This window comes from Micromys minutus, assembly GCF_963924665.1.
Source record: "Micromys minutus genome assembly, chromosome: 26".
Taxonomy (NCBI): domain Eukaryota; kingdom Metazoa; phylum Chordata; class Mammalia; order Rodentia; family Muridae; genus Micromys; species Micromys minutus.
Window position 1 is genome coordinate 39,351,623 of NC_137961.1, and position 9,498 is coordinate 39,361,120.

At 36.0% G+C, this 9,498-nt stretch overlaps 1 pseudogene across 1 annotated transcript; it reads right to left on the reverse strand.

Moving 5' to 3' along the window:
• Positions 1 to 8,819: 8,819 nt before the first annotated feature.
• Positions 8,820 to 9,284, reverse strand: LOC308437565 (histone H3.3A-like; annotated as a pseudogene). The gene has a single exon. The product of its transcript is annotated as a histone H3.3A-like (transcript).
• Positions 9,285 to 9,498: the final 214 nt, after the last annotated feature.

Genomic DNA, 9,498 nt, shown 5'->3' on the forward strand with positions numbered 1-9,498 from the left:
AGGTAAGGAGGCAGACTCCTACCCGACACCCTCACTGCCTGTTCCTGCCTCCTGCACCCTCCCCAGCACCTGCCACACGGACTACATCTTTAGGATCTTAAGTTTAAGTTGTAGCTGCAGATGGGGACCTGTGGTTCCCATTTTCATTTTAGTATTTTATCTCCTGCACCCACTCCCTTCATAGAATCTAGTCAAAATAACGCCTCTGGGGTGCAGGTTCTTGGTCCACATCCAGGGACGGCTCCCTGTGCCAGGAGAGTTGAGAGATAGTAATTATAATTTTTCTTATTTCTTTGTTTACTAAGGGTCTGCTTAGGAAGAAGTCAGGGAGGAACTGCACTGTGGTATGACCAATGAGAAGCTGCGGTCCAATTTTGTCCCTGGAACCTGTCCTTCATTCTTCACACAATTAGGTAACTGGGGGCATAGGCATTCCAGTGGAGAGTGAAAGTAACCTCATAGTGATTTGAAAGACCCCACTTTCTCTCTGACCCTAAAAGAGCTGCTGGCCCTAGAAAGTTGGGATCAATCTTGTCAAGTCTATGTATTACATTTACTTTTATATAAGAAAAGTATATATACATATATCAGCACCCAAAAGCAACTCTTGAGGTTGCTAGTGGCGGTTGAAACAGTCCTATGTGGTCAAAAGAAAATAAGCCATTCCTCATATCAAATGGGAGGAACTCCTTGTACCTCTTGCTGTGTTTGGACCCCTTTGCCTTATTTTGTAGAGGTGAAGAGCCCCTTGATCACGTCCAAGTTTTTGTCTTTCACTGTCTGAATCATGTTCCAGCTGCTTGACCCTACTGTGTGGGATCAGAACTCATTTGGGCATAACAACTAAATCTCTTTCCAGATCAGAATAATAAAGGAGTGATGTGCAATAAAAAAAAAAAAAAAGAAGAAATTGTGATAGGGATTTGATTTAATCCATAGATTGCTTTTGGAAAGATGGCCATATTTTTCCCTTTTGATTCTTCAATTCCATGAAGATGAAAGATGGATGGCTATTGGTTTGCTATGTATTGCCTTTACTCTGCTTAGTTTGGAACTTTCGATAATATTTTTTACTTGGTGGATTTCTTCTCTGAGTTTAATTATTTCCTGCTGTCTACTCCTCTTGGATGAATCTGATTCTTGCTGTTCTAGAGATTTCTGGTGGACTGTTAAGCTGATAGTGTATGTTCTTTTTAGAGGCACTCAGAGCTTTGAGTTTTTCTCTTATACTTCATTCTCTGCATCTTATAATTTGGGTATGTTGTGCCTTCATTTTCATTAAATTAAAAAAACATTTTTAATTTCTTTCTTTATTTCTTCTACTTAATTATCATTGAGCAGAGCATTGTTCAGCATCCATATGTATGTGGGTTTTTTTGTGTTTCTGTTGTTATTGAAGACCAGCCTTAGTCCATGGTCATCTGATAGACTGCAAGGAATTGTTTTGATATTTTTGTTTCTGTTAAGACCTGTTTTGTAATAGAATATATAGTCAATTTTGGAGAACATATTCTGAGGTGAGGAGAAGAATGTATATTCAGGGTTTTTTTTGGCTTTGTTTTTTATTGTTGTTTTTTGTTTTATGATGAAATGTTCTATAGATATCTGTTAAATCTATTTGGCTCTAACTTCTGCTATTTTCACTGTGTCTTTGTTTAGTTTCTTCTTCCATGCTCTGTGCATTAATCAAAGTGTGGTGTTGAAAATTCTCATTAATATTGTGTGTGGTGCAATATATGCTTTGAGCTTTAATAGATTTTCTTTTATGAATGATTGTGGCCTTTTGTTTGGAGCATAGATGTTCAGCATTGAGAGTTCATCTTGATCCTTTTTTTTTCCTGCTATGAGTAAAAAGTGTCCTTTCTAATATTTTTGATAACTTTTACTTGAAAATATATTTTATTTGATATTAGAATAGCTACTTTAGCTTGTTTCTGAGGACCATTTGCTAGGAATGATTTTACCAAGCCTTTTACTCTGAGGTAGTGTGTGTCTTTTCTAACTGAGATGAGATCCCTTTATGCAGCAAAAAGCTGAATCCTTTTTAAGTATCCAGTTTGACAGTTTATGTTTTTTTATTGGGATTGAGTCTATTATTGTTAAGAGATATTGAGGAATAGTAATTGTCATTACCTGTTATTTGTTGTTGTTGTTGTTGCTAGAGCTAGAATTATATTTGTGTGCTTTTCTCTTTTGGTTTTGTTGCAAGATTATTTTCTTAATTATCCTAGGGTGTAGCTTTTCTTCTCTCTCTCTCTCTCTCTCTCTCTCTCTCTCTCTCTCTCTCTCTCTCTCTTTTCATTTTCCATTTATTACCCTTTTTAGGACTGGATTTCCAGACAGTTATTGTGTAAATTTGGAATATCTTGGATTCTCTGTCTATAGCAATTGAGAGGTTTTTTGGATATAATAACATTGGTTGGCATTTGTGTTCTCTTAGGGTCTGTATGACATCTGCCCAAGATTATCTAGCTTTTATAGTCTATTGAGAAGTCTGTTGTTACTCTGATAGTCTGCCTTCATATGTTACTTGTTCCTTTTCCTTTACTGCCTTTGTATTCTTTCTTGTTTTGAACATTTGGTGTTTTTGACTATTATGTGACAGGAGAAATTTATTTTCTGGTCCAATCTATTTGGAGTTCTGTAAGTTTTTTGTATGTTCATAGTCATCACTTTTTTTAGATTAGGGAAATTTACTTACATAATTTTTAAAGAAATTTCCTGGACCTTTAAGTTGGGAATTTTCGCTCCCTTCTACACTTATTATTCTACTGTTTGGTCTTCTTATAGTGTCCTGAATGTCCTGGATTTTTAGGGTTAGGTGCTTTTTGCTTTTTGCATTTTGTCTGACTGATGTGTCCTTGTTTTCCATTGTATCTTCTGCTCCTGAGATTCTTTCTTCCATTCTCTTATTATTTGTTATGCTTGCATCTACAACTCCTGATCTCTTTCCTAGGTTTTCTACCTCTGGTGTTGTGTCTTTTGTGATTTTTTTTCATTGTTTCTATTTCTATTTTTAGATTTTGTAAGGGTAGTTCAATTCCTTCATCTTTTGGATGTGTTTTGCTGTAGCTCTTTAAGTGATTTTTGTGTTTCCTCTTTCAGAGTTTCTTCTTGTATACCTGTGTTTTTCTGTATTTCTCTAAAGGAGTTATTCATAAACTTCTTGAAGTTATCTATCATCATCATGAAGTATGATTTTATGTCCAAATCTTTTTTTTTTCCTGGTGTGTTGGGATATCCACTACTCACTGTGTTGGTATAACTAGGTTTTGATGATTCCAGGTTGTTTTGGTTAGTTTCTTAAGTTATTGTGCTTGTCTCTTTACATTTTGTTATCTGTGATGCTAGTTTATCTTGTTTCTGACTGGAGCATGTCTTTCTTGTTAGCCTGTGGGCCAGTGGGCCAATGGACTCAGGAAGGTAAGTGCTCCTGGGTGCTCAGTTCTCTGTGAGCGGGTTGTAATTCCCAATGGCAGCGGGATGGCTCTAGCTTTGGATGCAGATGGAAATGGATATGTCTGGTCTCAGGCAGCCCTGAGATTTCTGTATTCTTTGATTTCCTGGAGGTCTCTCTTTTAATATTCATTGGATAGAAAGTGTGATCTCATCGGTAGGCTTAGGAGTGATTGTACTTCTGGATTCTCAGCTATCTGCAGGCAGGTTGTGGGTCCTGATGGCACTAGGATGACCCTAGCTTTGGGTACAGATGGAGACTAGAAGTTATAAATTTTATCTTAACAATGGTATATATATATAGATATTGTTGATTCTGCCAACCATTATTTCCTGTGTGATATAATTGAAATGTTTTCATAAATATTATTTAAAAATTATTTTAAATTTTATTTTGAGTTGATCTAAACATCACACAGTAGAATATTACTACAATTTTATCTCTAATTTTGTTGTTGAATTGAGTAGCTATATAATTATCACCTTTTGTGCATTTCATTTTGTAATATGTGCACTCTCTGATCTGCACACTATTCTGAAATTTGTTTCTATAGCACTGCTGTATAAGGCTTGTTAGTATGAGAAGGGTATACTTACTGTCTGTTATTTGTCTTGTCAGTGCATTTACCTTTCAAGTATTTATCTTTTCTTATTAAAAAGTCATATTTATAGGTTCATTTTAAGGATAGTTTTGTAGTTACTGATAAGAGGGCGAACATGTGTTATTTGCATAGACATATTTTCAGGCATAATACTTCATACTAATATCAATATGCCATCCTATATTTGTAAACTAAATCGTTATTTGTTTTGTTAAACTATTTTTAAAACTAAGGTTCATAGTTTATATCAGTGTATACTGATGTGTGGCTCTATTTATTTTTATTAAATGTAATGTACTGTATGTATAAAGGTTTAGAGTTGTGTATGATGAAAGAATGTATCTAAGACAGAATGAAAAACATAAATTGAGACAAAGCAAAAGAAAATTAAAAAAAGAAAAAAATAGATACTAATTGATTCTTTTTTTTTTTTTCTTCAAAGAAATGGTAGGAAAGACAGTAGCAGAATTTGGTAAAACAAGAGAATTATATGTGGTCAATTTTTGAAAGAATTTTCAATCTTGAACTTTCTAATCTTGTACCTTCTATGCAAATTTGGGAAATTCTAAATGGCTTATCAGCCACTGGGAGAAATAAAATTCCTGGCACAAAGGACTGCATTGTCTTGTTTCAATGGAAGTGGATGCATCTGAACCTGCAGAGTCTTGATGGGACAATTTTGAGGGTGATAAAGTTTGGGGGCACTTTATCCAAGAAAAGAAGCTGGAGAAATGAGGGAAAGAACACTGGAAGTGTATACTGGGAGGGGGAATTATGTTTGGGATATACATACAAACAAACTATATATATTTGGGTATCTATCTAATTTCACTGGCTAGGGATTCCAATAGAGATAACTGTAGATTATTTTCCTTATGCAGGTGAAGGCAGGTACAAGATAAAATGAGGTCTGTGATTAGACTAGAAAAAAAAAAAAAAAAGGTAGGCAGGAACGGAATTTTCGAAAGTGGCAGAGAAGACAGAAGGGAGATAAAAATGCAGGAAGGAGGACAAAGATGAACCATCTCTACAAGACTATGAATAACCATAGGTAGTTCTGAATATCTTATAAGGGATAGATTATTATAGGACAGTTTGTCTTATCTAGTGGGGCAATTATATCAATTAGCTTTGAGTTTATTATGTGAATGTTTTGTAGAACATAACATTTTACTGAGATAAAACATTGCTAAATTAAAAGTTTCTGGAGCTTTGATTTGGTCTGGCTGGTGTGGGCAAAGTCCAAAGGGAGCTGGCTAAATGGGGTGGAGGGAGACCACTGGTATCAGAGAGTACCTGGCTTCAACACTGGAGCTGGTCGCTGCTTTTTAAATATTTACTACAATAGCTAACATTAGATTTTTAGCCATTAGCTTGTCAGATATACAAGAAACTGTTATTACAGGCTGGCTAAATTACACTTCTTACCTATGTATATGTTGAGATTTTTGTTATTCGTTCTTGCTCAAGTTATGCCCTTTATTTACTGTTTCTATCGGTAACACAAACACACAGGAGAATAGAAGTGCAAGAGGCACAGATGTCTCTTAACTTTTAAACCACTGTAAAGTTATTGTAAGATGACTGTTTTATTGCATTACCATAAACAAGGAATGAATCCTCTCATATTTTGTCCAATGTTTCTCACTCTCCCTGATTTATATTGTGCCATTGGAATAGATATTTACCTTGGTTTAGATGTAAAGCTATTAAGGATACAACAGAGTCATACTACATACATGTAGTGATTTGTTGAATTCTACTTCAATTTTTTGAGTGTCTAAAACTGGTTTATTAGATTTCCTACTGTTGACGATTACGATTATTTTACTCATTTTATGTAGGCATTCAAAAAAACTAGATCTGTGTTGTGAGTTGATTTTATAATGGCCTAGGTTTTTTGTTGTTGTTTTGTTTTGTATATTTTGTTGTTATTTTTTGATATTCTTTATATTCACATTTCAGGTGTTATCCCCTTTCTGTCAATTCTATTCCCCCTGCCCCTCCCATTGCTTCCTCTCCCAACCACCATCTACCACCTCAGCACCTTAGCTTTCCCCTGTACTAGGAAAATGAGCCTTCACTGGATCAAAGTCCTCTCATCTCATTGATGCCAGAGAATGATATCCTCTGCTGCATAAGCACCTGGAGCCCTGGGTCTCTCCATAACAACTCATTGGTAGGTGTTATAGTTCATGGAAGCTGTGGTGGGTTTGGTTAGTTAATAATTTTGTTTTTCCTATGTAGCTGCAGACCCTTTTCGCTGCTTCAGTCCTTTCTCTATCTCCTTCATTGGGGTCCCTGTATTCAGTCAAATGGTTAGCTGCAGGCATCCTCCTCTGTATCAGTATGGCTCTGGCAGAGCCTCTGAGGAGGTAGCAATGTCAGATTTCTGCCAGTAAGCACTACTTTGGGCTGTGCTTTTTCTTTTCCATATTTTCTGAACGGTATTTTTTGACATATCTATTAATTTTATAAAGTAAAAGTCATAACCTTTCTCTTGATGAAGTGTATTTTTATACCTTAAACTTCCCATCAAATTGAAAGACACTCTTTCTTTTGTAATCTCCTAAATTTTATTTATTTTAAATTTTTGTTGTATTTGTATATTTTGTGAAACTCTGTAAACAATACAAAATCTGTGTCCACATTGAGATAATATGAACATTTTACCCTAAAACTGTCAAATACCAAGAATTTGTTGAATATATCTACTTAATTTCTTCTCTATGATGTTGCTATGTCTTTTGTCTTTTTTTTTCTCTGTCAGTAGAGCAAGATCAAAATTACAGTATTATAGCAATGGTTTCAAGTGAACTAGCATGAGTCTTGTCTTTCATTTAGTGGGCTTTTCCTCAATTGAAAGATACTTATTTTAATTTTTTTTGTCTTAACATGTATACTTTACAATAAATTTCTCATTTTCTCAGAGCAACTTGTTGCAGTTTTGTATTGAACTAAATGATATACAGCCCAATTTGGAAGATTTCAGATCATAATGGTGTTGAAGTTTTACATCTAAATTCATGTTTGGAAATAGCTAACTAATCTAATCATAACAAGAGTATTCATGTAATGGAGCAGAGATTTGTATAAAGATAAATAAAATATCAACACAGATTCTTTCTAATCTAGTTCAGTTGATTTTACTGGGAGGGTCTGTTACCTCCTCTTCTCCCTCATTCTCTCCCTCTCCCTCTCCCTCACCCTCTCCTTCTCCCTCTCCCTCTCTCTCTCCCTCTCAGTCTCCCCCCCTCTCTCTTTCTCTGCAGACATGTGTGTGTGTGTGTGTGTGTGTGTGTGTGTGTGTGTGTGTGTGTGGTTCAATTTTAAATTTAAAGATAAGGCACATGATTTGTGGTTTCTTTAAAAATGTGATATATAATTATTGATATATAGAAATATTATTGATTTTAATTTAAATATTCCCTTGGTTTTAATTGCAAATGATTTAAAGATATTTAATTATTTTGTCGTTTCCATTAGGAAATAATTTATATGAAAAAAAGATACTTAACTTTTGTTTCTCTTGACTCCTCGTTTCCTCTTTGTCTTGTGTTAGTTATGAGTTCTACTCTTTGTCTTGTGTTAGATATGACTTCTACTCTTTGTCTTGTGTTAGTTATAACTTTTAGCTTACTTTAGGGTTGCCACAATGATGATAGGCATTTCATTTTTCTCAAGAACATGATAAACTATTTTTTGAATAAAAAAGTTTATTTGTAAATTTAGTCAACATACATAATTGACCTAAAAACTTCAATAGGATACTTTTAAAAACCACTTGAAGGCCATCTCTATAAAAGAATTTTTTGCCAGGATAGTAACCAGGTGTAACCTGACCCATCTTTATTGGCAGAGGTCCAATAAGCTGAAGCTGTACTCTTACCGCCATGTTTATGAACTGCACAAGGAAAGAAAACCTTGTACAGCTTTTCCCCCTTAAAAATTAAAAAGAAACAAAACCGAACTCAATCTAGGCATAAGACCAAACACAATGAAAAGCAGCACTAACTAGATTGGTAACAGATGATGCTGGTGTGAATAGCTTGTTATTTCACGCTGGAGCTCTTATAAATAAAATCCCCCTTAGTGTTGTTCCCAGCCAGAGGGTAGGGGGTCAGTGAACATGTGGTAGAATGAGGACTTATGCAAGGTTTAATACGTATAGCATTTTCCTACTTTGTTAAAAACAAATGCAATCTAGTCAGGAAATACCAACTGGAGTAAATTACACGTACCTTAATGACAAGACTCCTCACCACTTGTGAATGTAAAACATTTAATTTAACAATGTTGAACACTACAATATATAAAATAGCTATTATAAATGCACATAGTGTATTCTAGAGCTGCCAGATATACTTTTTTTTTTTTTTTTTTTTTTTTTTTTTTTTTTAAGAAAACTGTTACACTGTGGCTAAAACTTGTATCTTTAACCTTTGAAAAAGCCCACATTCTATCACAGTGATGTATGGCTAAACACATGGATCAAGTCATAACCAGTTTTATTGCAAAAGGACCCTGTACACATTTATCAATTCTAGTACCTTAATAGCTACCCAACAAGTCATTAACATATAGAAACATGCATGAGAAGCAAAACATATCACCCATCCCTTCTGCAACTTGTCACTCCTGAGCCACAGTGCTCACATCAGTGAGGTCTCTGAACAGTCACTCTTCCCATTCATCCTGAGTGAAAGATGAAATAACTTAAGTACACATGCAACATATAATAAACAATTTCTTACAAAAAAGTCACAAATTAAACCAAAGTATTTTACAGAATTTACTACAAAATGCCATAAAAACCGCTCTCTCCCCCTGTATCCGGCGAGCCAACTGGATGTTTTTGGGCATGATGGTGACTCTCTTGGCGTGGATGGCACACAGATTGGTATCTTCAAACAACCCCACAAGGTTTGCTTCGCTAGCCTCCTGAAGGGCACCGATGGCTGCACTTTGAAACCTCAAATCGGTCTTGAAATCCTGGGTGATCTCCCTCACCAACCTCTGGAAGGGCAGCTTCAGGATAAGCAGCTCAGTCGATTTCAGGTAGCGAAGGATCTCTCTCAAAGCCACGGTCCCGGGCCTGTAGGCGATGAGGTTTCTTCACCCCACCAGTAGAGGGCGCGCTTTTCCGGGCCGCCTTGGTGGCCAGTTGTTTGTGGGGGGGCCTTTCCCACCGGTGGACTTCCTAGCGGTCTGCTTGGATCGGGCCATTTTCTTTCACCCAAAGCCGAAGTCTGAGGCCCTTGCTGGGACTGACGCGCCGCTGTACGCGCTTGAACAAGCACCGCAATCGCAGAGCAAAACGGGAAGATGCTCCTCCAACGAACGACCAAACCGCTCTGCGCCCATGATAAACTATTTTAATCCGACCCATTATACATCATGTTATTTGAGAAGTTTAAGGAAAGTTTTCGTAATAGTAGCT